We start from the raw sequence: 17,108 nt of genomic DNA, 5'->3' as shown, positions 1-17,108 counted from the left end.
GTCTAAATACTGTAGGTGCACAGGCAGGCTGAAAAATGAACACAGTGATGACTGTATTGCTAATTATTATGGTAGTAGTGGTGGCATGGAGGTTGCTGGGGTGAAGAAAATTTTTCATCGCTCTTCACAGTGGTATAATGTTCGCTATGTCAAATATCTGGGAGATGGCGACTCTAAAGCATTCAAAGAAGTTTTGGAAAGCAAACCATATGGGAACAGTGTAAATATAAGCAAACTTGAATGTATAGGACATGTGCAGAAGAGAATGGGTGCCAGGCTGAGAAGGTTAAAATCAGTTATGAAAGGGAAAAAACTAGATGATGGGAAAACCTTGGATGGCAGAGGAAGATTGACTGATTCCATAATAGACCACATTCAGAACTGCTATGGCCTTGCAATCAGGCAAAATACAGGCAATCTTGAAGAAATGAGGAGAGCTATATGGGCTTTATATTTCCACACCGCATCCACGGATGAGCATCCACAACATGGTTTGTGCCCCAAAGGTGAAAACAGCTGGTGTAAATACAATAGGGGACTAACAACAGGAGAGAAATACATTCACCACCACAGTCTACCATCAGCCATCATGGCAGAAATAAAGCCCATTTTCAGAGATCTGGCTGACAGAAGTCTTCTGATGAAATGTCTTCACGGAAAAACGCAGAACCCCAACGAGTGCTTGAATAGTGTGATATGGCATCGTCTCCCAAAAACAGTGTTTGTCGGAATTAATACACTACATTTTGGTGTGTATGATGCTGTGGCAACCTTCAATCTTGGAAATATAACTAAATGCCAGGTCCTTCAAAAGTTGGGTATGTGTGTTGGTTCCCGTACGGTACGTGCTATGTTCTTTTTAGATCAGCACAGACTAAGGCATGCTGATAATATAATCAAGACATTAGTGAAAAAAGCAAGACAGGTGCAGAGGGGTGCCAAAAGAAGACTTGAAGATGATTATGAAGACTGTGAAGGGGGTATTAGCTACGGATCAGGAATGTTTTAATCTTCTTTCTCCGTTTCCCGTAAGTTTACTTTTTACTTCATCTAGGAACATTATCTCAGGTACTGGTCAACCTAGAAGTCTGAAATTTTTATGACGTAGTGACATAGGTCCCTATTACATACTGAAACAACGATTTTTTAATTACTTGATTTACAAAAGACTTAGGGATGATAGTCTAGTAAAAAGCGATGGAAAAAATTTACTTAAAAATAAATGTACAATATCTCTGTAAGAAAATACTTTGACAATAAACTGTTGTTTCAGTATTGTTGTAACATATGAATGCACATACAGTAAAATTTTTACCTCTCTGTCTCCAGTAGTTTGTGAGAAAATGTTCCCTATAGTAGGCATATATTAACATTGCGGGGATAGGTGATTCCGTATCCCCTTAATTCGGATGCGATTTCTGTGTTTCATCTTCAATTTGAAGGTCCAAGGAATACATTAAACCTGCAGTGGAGTATCGGAAACTAATACTGGTCTCACAGGGAATGCTCAAAGCACCGACTGTAAGAAGAATCTCTATTCTTGTACTTAAGGCGGCATTGTGCCGTTTGCATTTAATTACGATGCGATTCCTGTGTTTCATCGTGAATGTGTATGTCCGAGGAATACATTGAACCTGCAGTGGTGTATCGGAAACTAATAGTGGTCTCACAGGGAATGCTCAAAGCGCCGACTGTAAGAAGAATCTCTATTCTTGTACTGAAGGCGTCATTGTGCGCTTTGTATTTAATTCCGATGCGATTTCTGTGTTTCATCGTCAACGTGAAGGTCTAAGGAATACTTCGAACCTGCAGTGGTGTATCGGAATCTAATACTGGTCTCACAGGGAATGCTCAAATCACCGACTGTGAGAAGAGTCTCTATTCTTGTACCTACGGCGGCATTGTGCCTATTGTATTTCATTCCGATGCGTTTTCTGTGTTTCATCGGCAATGTGAAGGTCCAAGGAATACATTGAACCTGCAGTGGTGTATCGGAAACTAATACTGGGCTCTCAGGAAAGGATCAAAGCACAGACTCTAAGAAGTCTCACTCTTCTTGCACTTAAGGCGGCATTGTGCGTTTTGTATTTAATTCCGATGCGATTTCTGTGTTTCATCGTCAACGTGAAGGTCCAAGGAATACATTGAACCTGCAGTGGTGCATCGGAAACTAATACTGGGCTCACAGGAAACGATCAAAGCACAGACTCTAAGAAGTCTCACTCTTCTTGCACTGAAGGCGGCATTGTGCCATTTGTATTTAATTCCGATGCAATTTCAGTGTTTCATCGCCAGTGTGAAGGTCCAAGGAATACATTGAGCCTGCAGTTGTGTATCGGTAACTAATACTGGTCAAACAGGGAGTGTTCAAGGCACAGACTGTAAAAAGAGTCTCTATTCTCGTACTTAAGGCGGCGTTGTTCATTTTGTTTTTAATTCCGATGCGATTTCTGTGATTCATCGTCAATGTGAAGGTCCAAGGATTGCATTGAACCTGCAGTAGTGTATCGGCTACTAATACTGGTCTCACAGAAAAGGATCAAACACAGACTCTAAGAAGTCTCACTCTTCTTACACTTAGGCGGCATTGTGCCTTTTGTATTTAATTCCGATGTAAATACAATGTTTCATCGTCAATGTGTATGTCCAAGGAATACATTGAACCTGCAGTGGTGTATCGGAAACTAATACTGGTCTCACAGGGTATGCTCAAAACACCGACTGTAAGATGAGTCTCTATTCTCGTACTTAAGGCGGCATTGTGCGTTTTGTATTTATTTCCAATGCGATTTCTGTCTTTCATCGTCAATGTGATGGTCCAAGGAATACATTGAACCTGCAGTGGTGTATCGGAAACTAATACTGGTCTCACAGGGAATGCACAAAGCACCGACAGTAAGAAGAATCTCTATTCTCTAACTTAAGGCGGCATTGTGCCTTTTGCATTTAATTCCGATGTGATTTCTGTGTTTCATCGTCAATGTGAAGATCCAAGGAATACATTGAACCAGCAGTGGTGTATCAGAAACTAATACTGGTCTCACAGGAAAGGATCAAAGCACACACTCTAAGAAGTCTCTCTCTACTTGCACTTAAGGCGGCATTGTGCCTTTTGTATTTAATTCCGATGTAATTTCAGTGTTTCATCGTCCATGTGTATGTCCAAGGAATACATTGAACCTGCAGTGTTGTATCGGAAACTAATACTGGTCTAACAGGGAATTCTCAAAGCACTGACTGTATGAAGAAACTACATTCTTCTACTTATGGCGGCATTGTGCCTTTTGTATTTAATTCCGATGCGATTTCTGTGTGTCATCGTCAATGTGAAGGTCAAAGGAATACATTGAACCTGCAGTGGTGTATCGCAAACTAATACTGGTCTCACAGGAAAGGATCAGAGCACAGACTCTAAGAAGTCTCACTCTTCTTGCACTTATGGCGGCATTGTGGCTTTTGTATTTAATTCCGATGTAATTTCAGTGTTTCATCGTCAATGTGTATGTCCAAGGAATACATTGAACCTGCAGTGGTACATCGGAAACTAATACTGGTCTCACAGGGAATACTCAAAGCATCGACAGTAAGAAGTGTCTCTATTCTTGTACATAAGGCGGCATTGTGCCATTTGTATTTAATTCCGATGCGATTTCTGTGTTTTATCATCAATGTGAAGGTCCAAGGAATACATTGAACCTACAGTGGAGTATCGGAAACTAATACTGGTCTCACAGGAAAGGATCAAAGCCCAGACTCTAAGAATCCTCATTCCTCTCGCACTTAAGGCGGCATTTTGCCTTTTGTATTTAATTCCGATATAATTTCAGTGTTTCATTGACAATGTGTATGTCCATGGAATATATTGAACCTGCAGTGGTGTATCGGAAACTAATAATGGTCTCACAGGAAAGGATCAAAGCACAGACTGTAAGAAGTGTCTCTATTCTTGTACTTAAGGCGGCATTGTGCCCTTTGTATTTAATTCCGATGCGATATCTGTGTTTCATCGTGAATGTGAAGGTCCAAGGAATACATTGAGTCAGCAGTGGTGAATCGGAAACTAATACTGGCCTCACAGGAAAGGATCAAAGAACAGACTGTAAGAAGAGTCTCTATTCTTGTACTTAAGGCGGCATTATGCTTTTGTATTTAATTCCGATGAGATTTCTGTGTTTCATCGTCAATGTGAGGGTCAATGGAATACATTGAACCTGCAGTGGTGTATCGTAAACTAATACTGGTCTCACAGGAAAGGATCAAAGCACAGACTGTAAGAAGGGTCTCTATTCTTGTACTTAACTCGGCATTGTGGCTTTTGTATTTAACTCCGATCCGATGTCTGTGTTTCATCGTCAATGTGAAGGCAAAGGACTACATTGAACCTGGAGTGGTGTATCGGAAACTAATACTGGTTGTCACAGTAAAGAATCAAACCACAGACTGTAAGAAGAGTCTCTATTCGTGTGCATAAGGCGGCATTGTGTTTTTTGTATTTAATTCCGAAGCGATTTGTGTGTTTCATCGTCAATGCTAACGTCCACGGAATACATTGAACCTGCAGTGGTGTATCGTAAACTAATACTGGTCTCATAGGAATGGATCAAATCACCGACTGTAAGAAGAGTCTCTATTCTTGTACGTAAGGCGGCATTGTGCCTTTTGTATTTAATTCCGATGCGATTTCTGTGTTTCATCGTCAATGTGAAGGTCAAAGGAATACATTGAACCTGCAGTGGTGTATCGGAAACTAATACTGGTCTCACAGGAAAGGATCAAAGCACAGACTGTAAGAAGAGTCTCTATTCTTGCACCTAAGGCGGCGTTGTGCCATTAGTATTTAATTCTGATGCGATTTCTGTGTTTTATCATCAATGTAAAGGTCCAAGGAATACATTGAACCTCCAGTGGTGTATCGGAAACTAATACTGGTCTCACAGGAAAGGATCAAAGCCCAGACTCTAAGAAGCCTCTTTCCTCTTGCACTTAAGGCGGCATTGTGCGTTTTGTATTTAATTCCGTTGTAATTTCAGTGTTTCATTGACAATGTGTATGTCCAAGGAATACATTGAACCTGCAGTGGTGTATCGGAAACTAATACTCGTCTCACAGGAAAGGATCAAAACACAGACTGTAAGAAGTGTCTCTATTCCTGTACTTAAGGTGGCATTGCGCCTTTTGTATTTAATTCCGATGCGATTTCTTTGTTTCATCGTGAATGTGAAGGTCCAAGGAATACATTGAACCTGCAGTGGTGTATCGGAAACTAATACTGGCCTCACAGGAAAGGATCAAAGGACAGACTGTTGGAAGTGTCTCTATTCTTGTACTAAAGGCTACATTGTGCCTTTTGTATTTAATTCCGATGCGATTTCTGTGTTTCATCGTGAATGTGAATGTCCAAGGAATTCATTGAACCTGCAGTGTTGTATCTGAAACTAATACTGGTCTAACAGGGAATTCTCAAGGCACCGACTGTATGAAGTGTCTACATTCTTGTACCTAAGGCGGCATTTTGCCTTTTGTATTTAATTCCGATGCGATTTCTGTGTGTCATCGTCAATGAGAAGGTCAAAGGAATACATTGAACCTGCAGTGGTGTATCGGAAACTAATACTGGTCTCACAGGGAATGCTCTAAGCATCGACTGGAAGAAGTGTCTCTATTCTTGTACTTAAGGCGGCATTGTGCCTTTTGTATTTAATTCCGATGTAATTTCAGTATTTCATCGTCAATGTGTATGTCCAAGGAATTCATTGAACTTGCAGTGGTGTATCGGAAACTAATACTGGTCTCACAGGAAAGGATCAAAGCACAGACTGTAAAAAGAGACTCTATTCTTGTACTTAAGGTTGCATTGTGCCTTTTGTATTTAATTCCGATGCGATTTCTGTGTTTCATCGTCAATGTGAGGGTCAATGGAATACATTGAACCTGCAGTGGTGTATCGGAAACTAATACTGGTCTCACAGGAAAGGATCAAAGCACAGACTGTAAGAAGAGTCTCTATTCTTGTACCAACGGCGGCATTGTGGCTTTTGTATTTAATTCCGATGCGATTTCAGTGTTTCATCGTCAATGTGAAGGTCAATGGAATACATTGAACCTGCAGTGGTGTATCGGAAACTAATACTGGTCTCACAGGAGAGGATCAAAGCACAGACTGTAAGAAGAGTCTCTATTCTTGTACTTAAGGCGGCATTGTGCCTTTTGTATTTAATTCCGAAGCGATTTCTGTGTTTCATCATCAATGTGAATGTCGAGGGATTCCATTGAACCTGCAGTGGTGTATCGGAAACTAATACTGGTCTCTCACGGAATACTCAAAGCACCGACTGTAAGAAGAGTCTCTATTCTTGTACTTAAGGCGGCATTGTGCCATTTGTATTTAATTCCGATGCGATTTCTGTGTTTCATCGTCAATGTTTACGTATAAGGAATACATTGAACCTGCAGTGGTGTATCGGAAACTAATACTGGTCTCACAGGGAAGGATCAAAGCACAGACTGTAAGAAGAGTCTCTATACTTGAACTTAAGGCGGCATTGTGCCATTTGTATTTAATTCCGATGCGATTTCTGTGTTTTATCATCAATGTGAAGGTCCAAGGAATACATTGAACCTACAGTGGTGTATCGGAAACTAATACTGGTCTCACAGGGAAGGATCAAAGCCCAGACTCTAAGAAGCCTCATTCCTCTCGCACTTAATGCGGCATTTGGCATTTAGTATTTAATTCCGATGTAATTTTAGTGTTTCATTGACAATGTGTATGTCCAAGGAATACATTGAACCTGCAGTGGTGTATCGGAAACTAATAATGGTCTCACAGGAAAGGATCAAAGCACAGACTGTAAGAAGTGTCTCTATTCTTGTACTTAAGGCGGCATTGTGCCTTTTGTATTTAATTCCGATGCCATATCTGTGTATCATCGTCAATGTGAGGGTCAATGGAAAACATAGAACCTGCAGTGGTGCATCGAAAACTAATACTGGTCTCACAGGAAAGAATCAAAGCACAGACTGTAAGAAGGGTCTCTATTCTTGTACTTAAGGCGGCATTGTGCCTTTTGTATTTAATTCCGATCCGATGTCTGTGTTTCATCGTCAATGTGAAGGTCAAAGGACTACATTGAACCTGATGTGGTGTATCGGAAACTAATACTGGTCTCACAGGAGAGGATCAAAGCACAGACTCTAAGAAGTCTCTCTCTACTTGCACTTAAGGCGGCATTGTGCCTTTTGTATTTAATTTCGATGTAATTTCAGTCTTTCATCGACCATGTGTATGTCCACGGAATACATTGAACCTGCAGTGATGTATCGGAAACTAATACTTGTCTAACAGGGAATTCTCAAAGCACTGACTGTATGAAGAGTCTAGATTCTTGTACCTAAGGCGGCATTGTGCCTTTTGTATTTAATTTCGATGTAATTTCAGTCTTTCATCGACCATGTGTATGTCCACGGAATACATTGAACCTGCAGTGATGTATCGGAAACTAATACTTGTCTAACAGGGAATTCTCAAAGCACTGACTGTATGAAGAGTCTAGATTCTTGTACCTATGGCGGCATTGTGCCTTTTGTATTTAATTCCGATGTAATTACTGTGTTTCATCGTCAATGTGAAGGTCCAAGGAATACATTGAACCTGCAGTGGTGTATCGGAAACTAATACTGGTCTCACAGGAAAGGATCAAAGCACAGACTGTAAGAAGAGTCTCTATTCTTGTACTTAAGGCGGCATTGTGCCTTTTGTATTTAATTCCGATGCGATTTCTGTGTTTCATCGTCAATGTGAATGTCGAGGGAATCCATTGAACCTGCAGTGGTGTATCGGAAACTAATACTGGTCTCTCACGGAATGCTCAAAACACCGACTGTAAGAAGAGTCTCTATTCTTGTACTTAAGGCGGCATTGTGCCATTTGTAATTAATTCCGATGCGATTTCGGTGTTTCATCGTCAATGTTTACGTATAAGGAATACATTGAACCTGCAGTGTTGTATCGGAAACTAATACTGGTCTCACAGGGAATGCTCAAAGCACCGACTGTAAGAAGAGTCTCTATTCTTTCAATTAAGGCGGCATTGTGCCTTTTGTATTTAATTCCGATGTAATTACTGTGTTTCATCGTCAATGTGAAGGTCCAAGGAATACATTGAACCTGCAGTGGTGTATCGGAAACTAATACTGGTCTCACAGGAACGGATCAAAGCACCGACTGTAAGAAGAGTCTCTATTCTTGTACTTAAGGCGGCATTATGCCTTTTGTATTTAATTCCGATGCGATTTCTGTGTTTCATCGTCAATGTGAATGTCGAAGGAATACATTGACCCTTCAGTGGTGTATCGGAAACTAATACTGGTCTCACAGGGAATGCTCAAAACACCGACTGTAAGAAGAGTCTATATTCTTGTACTTAAGGCGGCATTGTGCCCTTTGTATTTAATTCCGATGCGATTTCTGTGTTTCATCGTCAATGTGAAGGTCCAAGGAATACATTGAACCTGCAGTGGTGTATCGGAAACTAATACTGGTCTCACAGGAAAGGATCGAAGCACAGACTCAAAGAAGTCTCACCCTTCTTGCACATAAGGCGGCATTGTGGCTTTTGTATTTAATTCCGATGTAATTTCAGTGTTTCATCGTCAATGTGTATGTCCAAGGAATTCATTGAACCTGCAGTGGTACATCGGAAACTAACACTGGTCTCACAGGGAATGCTCAAAGCATCGACAGTAAGAAGTGTCTCTATTCTTGTACTTATGGCGGCATTGTGCCATTTGTATATAATTCCAAGTGATTTCTGTGTTTTATCATCAATGTGAAGGTCCAAGGAATACATTGAACCTACAGTGGTGTGTCGGAAACTAATACTGGTCTCACAGGGAAGTATCAAAGCCCAGACTCTAAGAAGCCTCATTCCTCTCGCACTTAATGCGGCATTTGGCCTTTTGTATTTAATTCCAATGTAATTTCAGTGTTTCATTGACAATGTGTATGTCCAAGGAATACATTGAACCTGCAGTGGTGTATCGGAAACTAATAATGGTCTCACAGGAAAGGATCAAAGCACAGACTGTAAGAAGTGTCTCTATTCTTGTACTTAAGGCGGCATTGTGCCTTTTGTATTTAATTCCGATGCCATATCTGTGTTTCATCGTCAATGTGAGGGTCAAAGGAAAACATTGAACCTGCCGTGGTGCATCGAAAACTAATACTGGTCTCACAGGAAAGGATCAAAACACACACTGTAAGAAGGGTCTCTATTCTTGTACTTAAGGCGGCATTGTGCCTTTTGTATTTAATTCCGATCCGATGTCTGTGTTTCATCGTCAATGTGAAGGTCAAAGGACTACATTGAACCTGATGTGGTGTATCGGAAACTAGTACTGGTCTCACAGGAAAGAATCAAAGCACAGACTGTAAGAAGAGTCTCTATTCGTGTTCTAAAGGCGGCATTGTGCCTTTTGTATTTAATTCCGATGCGATTTGTGTGTTTCATCGTCAATGTTTACGTATAAGGAATACATTGAACCTGCAGTGGTCTATCGGAAACTAATACTGGTCTCACAGGAAAGGATCAAAGCACCGACTGTAAGAAGAGTCTCCATTCTTGTACTTAATGCGGCATTGTGCCTTTTGTATTTAATTCCGATGCGACTTCGGTGTTTCATCGTCAATGTGAAGGTCAAAGGAATACATTGAACCTGCAGTGGTGTATTGGAAACTAATACTGGTCTCACAGGAAAGGATCAAATCACAGACTTTAAGAAGAGTCTCTATTCTTGTACTTAAGGCGGCATTGTAATTTTTGTATTTAATTCCGATGCGATTTCTGTGTTTCATCGTCAATGTAAAGGTCAAAGGAATACATTGAACCTGCAGTGGTGTATCGGAAACTAAAACTGGTCTCACAGGAAAGGACCAAAGCACAGACTGTAAGAAGAGTCTCTATTCTTGTACTTAAGGCGCCATTGTAATTTTTGTAATTATTTCCGATGCGAATTCTGTGCTTCATCGTCAATGTAAAGGTCAAAGGAATACATTGAACCTGCAGTGGTCTATCGGAAACTAATACTGGTCTCACAGGAAAGGATCAAAGCACCGACTGTAAGAAGAGTCTCCATTCTTGTACCTAATGCGGCATTGTGCCCTTTGTATTTAATTCCGATGCGATATCTGTCTTTCATCGTCAATGTGAATGTCGAAGGAATACATTGAACCTGCAGTGGTGTATCGGAAACTAATACTGGTCTCACAGGGAATGCTCAAAGCACCGACTGTAAGGAGAGTCTCCATTCTTGTACTTAAGTCGGCATTGTGCCTTTTGTATTTAATTCTGATGCGATTTCTATGTTTCATCGTTAATGTGAAGGTCCAAGGAATACATTGAACCTGCAGTGGTGTATCGGAAACTAATACTGGTGTCACAGGAAAGGATCAAAGCACAGACTCTAGGAAGTCTCACTCTTCTTGCACTTAAGGCGGCATTGTGGCTATTGTACTTAATTCCGATGTAATTTCAGTGTTTCATCGTCAATGTGTATGTCCAAGGAATACATTGAACCTGCAGTGGTACATCGGAAACTAATACTGGTCTCACAGGGAATGCTCCAAGCATCGACAGTAAGGAGTGTCTCTATTTTCGTACTAAAGGCGGCGTTGTGCCATTTGTATTTAATTCTGATGCGATTTCTGAGTTTTATCATCAATGTAAAGGTCAAAGGATTACATTGAACCTGCAGTGGTGTATCGGAAACTAATACTGGTCTCACAGGAAAGGATCAAATCACAGACTGTAAGAAGAGTCTCTATTCTTGTACTTAAGGCGCCATTGTAATTTTTGTAATTATTTCCGATGCGAATTCTGTGCTTCATCGTCAATGTAAAGGTCAAAGGAATACATTGAACCTGCAGTGGTGTATCAAAAACTAATATTGGTCTCACAGGAAAGGATCAAAACACAGACTGTAAGAAGTGTCTCTATTCCCGTACTGAAGGCGGCATTGTGCCTTTTGTATTTAATTCCGATGCGAGTTCTTTGTTTCATCGTGAATGTGAAGGTCCAAGGAATAAATTGAACCTGCAGTGGTGTATCGGAAACTAATACTGGTCTCACAGGAAAGGATCAAAGCACAGACTGTAAGAAGAGTCTCTATTCTTGTACTTAAGGCGGCATTGTGCCTTTTGTATTTAATTCCGATTCGACTTCTGTGTTTCATCGTCAATTTGAAGGTCCTAGGACTACATTGAACCTGCAGTGGTGTATCGGAAACTAATACTGGTCTCACAGGAAAGGATCAAAGCACAGACTGTAAGAAGAATCTCTATTCTTGTACTTAAGGCGACATTGTGCCTTCTGTATTTAAATCCGATACGATTTGTGTGTTTCATCGTCAATGTTTACATCCAAGGAATACATTGAACCTGCAGTGGTGTATCGGAAACTAAAACTGGTCTCACAGGAAAGGATCAAAGCATCGACTGTAAGAAGAGTCTCTATTCTTGAACCTAATGCGGCATTGTGCGTTTTGTATCTAATTCCGATGCGATTTCTGTGTTTCATTGTCAATGTGAAGGTCAAAAGAATACATTGAACCTGCAGTGGTGTATCGGAAACTAATACTGGTCTCACAGGAAAGGATCAAATCACAGACTGTAAGAAGAGTCTCTATTCTTGTACTTAAGGCGGCATTATAATTTTTGTATTTAATTCCGATGCGATTTCTGTGTTTCATCGTCAATGTAAAGGTCCAAGGATTACATTGAACATGCAGTGGTGTATCGGAAACTAATATTGGTCTCACAGGGAATGCTCAAAGCACCGACTGTAAGAAGAGTCTCTATTCTTGTACTTAAGGCGGCATTGTGCCTTTTGTATTAAATTACGATGCGATTTCTGTGTTTCATCGTCAATGTGAAGGTCAAAGGAATACATTGAACCGGCAGTGGTGATTCGGAAACTAATACTGGTCGCACAGGAAAGGATCAAAACACAGACTCTAAGAAGTCTCACTCTTTTAGCACTTAAAGAGGCATGGTGCCTTTTTTATTTAATTCCGATGTAATTTCAGTGTTTCATCGTCAATGTGTATATCCAAGAAATACATTGAACCTGCAGTGGTGTATCGGAAACTAATACTGGTCTCACAGGGAATGCTCAAAGCACCGACTGTAAGAAGAATCTCTATGCTTGTACTTAAGGCGGCATTGTGCCTTTTGTATTTAATTCCGATGCGATTTCTGTGTTTCATCGTCAATGTGAAGGTCCAAGTAATACATTGAACCTGCAGTGGTGTATTGGAAACTAATACTGGTCTCACAGGGAATGCTCAAAGCACCGACTGTAAGAAGAGTCTCTATTCTTGTACTTAAGGCGGCATTGTGCCTTTTGTATTTAATTCCGATGCGATTTCTGTGTTTCATCTTCAATGTTATGGTCGAAGGAATACATTGAACTTGCAGTTGTGTATCGGAAATTTAATACTGGTCTCACAGGGAATGCTCAAAGCAACGACTGTAAGAAGAGTCTCTATTCTTGTACTTATGCGGCATTGTGCCTTTTGTATTTAATTCCGATGCAATTTCTGTGTTTCATCGTGAAATGTGAAGGTCAAAGGATTACATTGAACCTGCAGTGGTGTATCGGAAACTAATACTGGTCTCACAGGGAGTGCTCAATGCACCGACTGTGAGAAGAGTCTCTATTCTTGTACTTAAGGCGGCATTGTGACTTTTGTATTTAATTCCGTTGCGATTTCTGTGTTTCATCGTCAATGTGAATGTGCAAGGAATACATTGAACCTGCAGTGGTGTATCGGAAACTAATATTGGTCTCACAGGGAATGCTCAAAGCACCGACTGTGAGAAGAGTCTCTATTCTTGTACTTAAGGCAGCATTGTGCCTTTTGTATTTAATTCCGATGCAAATTCTGTGTTTCATCGTAAATGTGATGGTCCAAAGAATACTTTAAATCTGCAGTGGTGTACCGGAAACTAATACTGGTCTCACAGGAAAGGATCAAAGCACAGATTCTAAGAAGTCTCACTCTTGTTGCTCTTAAGGCGGCATTGTGCCTTTTGTATTTAAGTCCGATGTGATTTCTGTGTTTCATCTTCAATGTTATGGTCCAAGGAATACGTTGAACTTGCAGTGGTGTATCGGAAATTTAATACTGGTCTCACGGGGAATGCTCAAAGCAACGACTGTAAGAAGAGTCTCTATTCATGTACTTATGCGGCATTGTGCCTTTTGTATTTAATTCCGATGCAATTTCTGTGTTTCATCGTCAATGTGAAGGTCAGAGGATTACATTGAACCTGCAGTGGTGTATCGGAAACTAATACTGGTCTCACAGGGAGTGCTCAATGCACCGACTGTAAGAAGAGTCTCTATTCTTGTACTTAAGGCGGCATTGTGACTTTTGTATTTAATTCCGTTGCGATTTCTGTGTTTCATCGTCAATGTGAAGGTCCGAGGAATACATTGAACCTGCAGTGGTGTATCGGAAACTAATACTGGACTCACAGGGAATGCTCAAAGCACCGACTATAAGAAGAGTCTCTATTCTTGTACTTATGGCGGCATTGTGACTTTTGTATTTAATTCCGTTGCGATTTTTGTGTTCATCGTCAATGTGAATGTGCAAGGAATACATTGAACCTGCAGTGGTGTATCGGAAAGTAATATTGGTCTCACAGGGAATGCTCAAAGCGCCGACTGTAAGAAGAGTCTCTATTCTTGTACTTAAGGCGGCATTGTGCCTTTTGTATTTAATTCCGATGCGATTTCTGTGTTTCACCGTAAATGTGATGGTCCAAGGAATGCATTAAACCTGCAGTGGTGTACCGAAAACTAATACTGGTCTCACAGGAAAGGATCAAAGCACAGATTCTAAGAAGTCTCACTCTTGTTGCACTGAAGGCGACATTGTGCCTTTTGTATTTAATTCCGAGATAATTTCAGTGTTTCGTCGTCCATTTTTATGTCCAAAGAATAGATTGAACATGGTGTGCTGTATCGGAAACTAATACTGGTCTCACAGGGAATGCTCAAAGCACCGACTGTAAGAAGAGTCTCTATTCTTGTACTAAAATCGGTATTGTGCCTTTTGTATTTAATACGGATGTAATTTATGTGTTTCATCGTCGATGTGTATGTCCAAGGAATACATTGAACCTGCAGTGGTGTATCGGAAACTATTACTGGTCTCACAGGGAATGCTCAAATCACCGACTGTAAGAAGAATCTACAATCTTGTACTTAAGGCGGCATTGTGCCTTTTGTATTTAATTCCGATGCGATTTCTATGTTGTATCGTCAATGTGAAGGTCCAAGGAATACATTAAACCTGCAGTGGTGTACCGAAAACTAATACTGGTCTCACAGGAAAGGATCAAAGCACAGATTCTAAGAAGTCTCACTCTTGTTGCACTGAAGGCGACATTGTGCCTTTTGTATTTAATTGCGAGATAATTTCTGTGTTTCGTCGTCCATTTTTATGTCCAAAGAATAGATTGAACATGTAGTGCTGTATCGGAAACTAGTACTGGTCTCACAGGGAATGCTGAAACACCGACTGTAAGAAGAGTCTCTATTCTTGGACTTAAGGCGGCATTATGCCTTTTGTATTTAATTCCCATGTAATTTCAGTGTTTCATCGTCAATGTTTACTTCCAAGGAATACATTGAACCTGCAGTGGTGTATTGGAAACTAATACTGGTCTCACAGGGAATGCTCAAAGCACCGACTGTAAGAAGAGTCTACATACTTGTACTTAAGGCGGCATTGTGCCTTTTGTATTTTATTCCGATGTAATTTATGTGTTTCATCGTCAATATGTATGTCCAAGGACTACATTGAACCTGCAGTGGTGTATTGGAAACTAATACTGGTCTCACAGGGAATGCTCAAAGCACCGACTGTAAGAAGAGTCTCTATTCTTGTACTTAAGGCGGCATTGTGCCTTTTGTATTTAATTCCGTTGTAATTTATGTGTTTCATCGTCAATGTGTATGTCCAAGGAATACATTGAACCTGCAGTGATGTATAGGAAACTAATACTGGTCTCACAGGAAAGGATCAAAGCACAGACTCTAAGAAGTCTCACTCTTCTTGCATTTAAAGCGGCATTGTGCCTTTTGCATTTAATTCCGATGTAATTTCAGTGTTTCATTGTCAATGTGTATGTCCAAGGACTACATTGAACCTGCAATGGTGTATTGGAAACTAATACTGGTCTCACAGGGAATGCTCAAAGCACCGACTGTAAGGAGAGTCTCTATTCTTGTACTTATGGCGGCATTGTGCCTTTTGTATTTAATTCCGATGTGATTTCTGTGATTCATCTTCAATGTTATGGTCCAAGGAATACATTGAACTTGCAGTGGTGTATCGGAAATTTAATACTGGTCTCACAGGGAATGCTCAAAGCAACGACTGTAAGAAGAGTCTCTATTCATGTACTTATGCGGCATTGTGACTTTTGTATTTAATTCCGTTGCGATTTCTGTGTTTCATCGTCAATGTGAAGGTCCGAGGAATACATTGACCCTGCAGTGGTGTATCGGAAACTAATACTGGTCTCACAGGGAATGCTCAAAGCACCGACTATAAGAAGAGTCTCTATTCTTGTACTTATGGCGGCATTGTGACTTTTGTATTTAATTCCGTTGCGATTTCTGTGTTTCATCGTCAATGTGAATGTGCAAGGAATACATTGAACCTGCAGTGGTGTATCGGAAAGTAATATTGGTCTCACAGGGAATGCTCAAAGCGCCGACTGTAAGAAGAGTCTCTATTCTTGTAATTAAGGCGGCATTGTGCCTCTTGTATTTAATTCCGATGCGATATCTGTGTTTCATCGTCAATGTGAAGGTAGAAGGAATACATTGAACCTGCAGTGGTGTATTGGAAACTAATACTGGTCTCACAGGGAATGCTCAAAGCATGGACCGTAAGTTGAGTCTCTATTCTTGCACTTAAGGCGGCATTGTTCCTTTTGTATTTAATTCCGATGTAATTTATGTGTTTCATCGTCAATGTGTATGTCCAAGGACTACATTGAACCTGCATTGTGTATTGGAAACTAATACTGGTCTCACAGGCAATGCTCTAATCACTGACTGTAAGAAGTGTCTCTTTTCTTGTACTTAAGGCAGCATTGTGCCTTTTATATTTAATTCCGATGTGTTCGCAGTGTTTCATCGTCAATGTTTACATCCAAGGAATACATTGAACCTGCAGTGCTGTATCGGAAACTAATACTGGTCTCACAGGGAATGCTCAAAGCACAGTCTGTAAGAAGAGTCTCTATTCTTGTACTTAAGGCGGCATTGTGCCTTTTGTATATAATTCCGATGCGGTTTCCTTGTTTTATCATCAATGTGAAGGTCCAAGGATTACCTTGAACTTGCAGTAGTGTATCGGAAACTAATACTGGTCTCACAGGAAAGGATCAAAGCACAGACCCTAAGAAGCCTCACTCTTCTTGCACTTAAGGCGGCATTGTGCATTTTGTATTTAATTCCGATGTAAATTCAGTGTTTCATCGTAAATGTGAAGGTCCAAGTTATACATTGAACCTGCAGTGGTGTATCAGAAACTAATACTGGTCTCACAGGGAATGCTCAAAGCACCGACTGTAAGAAGAGTCTCTATTCTTGTACTTAAGGCCGCATTGGGCCTTTTGTATTTAATTCCGATGCGATTTCTGTGTTTTATCTTCAATTTGAAGGTCCAAGGAATACATTGAACCTGCAGTGGTGTATCGGAGGCTAATGCTGGTCTCACAGGAAAGGATCAAAGCATAGACTCTAAGAAGTCTCACTCTTCTTGCACTTAAGGCGGCATTGTGTCTTTTGTATTTAATTCCGATGTAATTTCAGTGTTTCATCGTCAATGTGTATGTCCAAGGAATACATTGAACCTGCAGTGGTGTATCGGAAACTAATACTGGTCGCACAGGGAATGCTCAAAGCTCCGACTGTAAGAAGAGTCTCTATTCTTGTACTTCAGGCGGCATTGTGACTTTTGTATTTAATTCCGATGTAATCTCAGTGTTTCATCGTCAATGTGTATGTCCAAGGAATACATTGAAT

This window comes from Schistocerca serialis, chromosome 1, assembly GCF_023864345.2.
Source record: "Schistocerca serialis cubense isolate TAMUIC-IGC-003099 chromosome 1, iqSchSeri2.2, whole genome shotgun sequence".
In the NCBI taxonomy this organism is placed as follows: Eukaryota; Metazoa; Arthropoda; class Insecta; order Orthoptera; family Acrididae; genus Schistocerca; species Schistocerca serialis.
The sequence above is the reverse complement of the archived record's forward strand: the minus strand, read 5'-3'. Positions refer to the sequence as shown.